Below are 2,178 nucleotides of genomic sequence, written 5' to 3'. Positions count from 1 at the left end.
AGGACCCAGGACTTGGCTGGCCAGTTCCAGCCCAGTCCAGGAGCCCTGCCAGTGTGGCAACGATGCGTCACCAGCTGGGTGTGCTGGCCATGATTGGCTTGACCATGACTGGGCAAGGCTGTGAGGTTTCCCAGTCTGGGTCAGTGTGGGTGTGTGGGCAGAACAGAACTAGGGCTGAGGGCAGAGACCAAAGCTAGGAAATTTTGTTGGCTCCTTCCATGGCATATCGGTCCCTCTGCCCCTTGCTCAGATCAACTTCTGTGGTCTTCTGTGAAGATCACTTTTCTGGTCTTCACACGGTTGGGGATTTTCAATGCATCCCACCCCTCATGCTGGCTCTGCCCACCTCCAGTGCAACTCCAATCTGACTTGCAGTTGTGGTAGCCGGCCTGTCAGGGCGTGACCTGCATCCCACACAACCAGTGAGTCACAACCTCTGTGGTCCGGTCTGTGGGCTGGTCACTTCCTGCCCTTTATGCCAGAGCCCTGCTCTGAGCCCAGTCTTTACACAAGCCCTGACTTTAACCAGTTATTCCAGAAGCATCTCCACATGGGAATCTGGGAAGCTGGTGGTAGTAAGGGGCCTCTGCTCTGGCCTCCTGGCCATAGCCACTGCCTCTCTGCTGCCTACTTGTCTCTAAGATTGTCAGAGCAACTTTGCTGCCCATAACAAGGGCCACTGGGAAAAACAACAAACAGCTAAGGGAGGTGGACCATGGAAATCAAAGAAAGAGAATTCTTTGTTTCAGTCCCTCTTAAGAGTGCCTTCATCGCTCCTGACAACTGGTCAACCTGCATCTAAGCCTTTGATATTCCCTTCCTAGACACCTAGGTCATGCCATTCATGGACCATTCCATTTTGTTAGAAAATTATTGCATATGGAGAAACCAAACCTGCTTTCTATGAAATCTTCCATCTTTTCGTATGTTTATTGAAAATTTTTATTTCATTCACAAAATTCATAGAGTTGTCTAAATTTTCAAAGTTGTAGCTATAAAATTATACCTAATATTTTTGTCTATTGAAATGTCTATGCTCTGTTGTTCTTATTACAAATGTTATCTTTTTATTATCCTTTTCTTTCTTTAGTAACATTTTTCAGAAATGTCTATTTTAGAGTGTGTGTGTGTGTTTTAAGACTTTATTTATAGGGGCACTTGGGTGGCTCAGTGGGTTAAAGGCTCTGCCTTTGACTAGGTAATGATTAGTGGTAACGGTGGTCCGGCTTTGCCAATATACTAAGAACCGCTGAACTATATACTTTAAATGGTGAATACTAAGGTGTGCGAGTTGTATCACAATTTTAAAAAGTATGGGGCACCTGGGTGGCTCAGTGGGTTAAAGCCTCTGCCTTCGGCTCAGGTCATGATCCCAGGGTCTTGGGATCGAGCTCTGCATCAGGCTCTCGGCTCAGCAAGGATCCTGCTTCCCCCTCTCTCTCTGCCTGCCTCTCTGCCTATTTGTGATCTCTCTGTCAAGTAAATAAATAAATAAGTATTTTTAAAAATATATTTTATTTATTTGCTTGACAGAGAGAGATCACAAGTAGGCAGAGGGGGGCAGGAAGCAGGCTCCCTGCTGAGCCGAGAGCCCGATGTGGGGCTCGATCCCAGGACCCTGGGATCATGACCTGAGCGGAAGGCAGAGGCTTAACCCCCTGAGCCACCCAGGTGCCCCTATATTATTGTCTTTCTTTTTCATTTTTTTTTAAAGATTTTATTTATTTATTTGACAGAAATCACAAGTAGATGGAGAGGCAGGCAGAGAGAGAGAGAGGGAAGCAGGCTCCCTGCTGAGCAGAGAGCCCGATGCGGGACTCAATCCCAGGACCCTGAGATCATGACCTGAGCCGAAGGCAGCGGCTTAACCCACTGAGCCACCCAGGCGCCCCTATATTGTGTTTCTTTCAGTGAATTAGCATTGCGTTTGCTTGATCAAATTTATTGTGTTTCATTTGCCTTTGTTTTGCTTACTTCTGCTTTTATTTTGAATAATTTCTGCTTATACTTTCTTTGGATTTATTTTGCTGTTCACCCGCCAGCTTCTTGGGCTGAAAACTCAATTCACTTAACATCAGTCCTTCCGGTTTTGTTATCAATGCACCTATGGGAATGCATTGCCCCAAGTACTGCTTTGCACACATCTCCCAGATGTTGACATGTAGCTCTCTAATTATT

This window comes from Neovison vison, chromosome 8 (assembly GCF_020171115.1).
Source record: "Neovison vison isolate M4711 chromosome 8, ASM_NN_V1, whole genome shotgun sequence".
Lineage (NCBI taxonomy): Eukaryota > Metazoa > Chordata > Mammalia > Carnivora > Mustelidae > Neogale > Neogale vison.
This window is presented reverse-complemented; position numbering follows the sequence as displayed.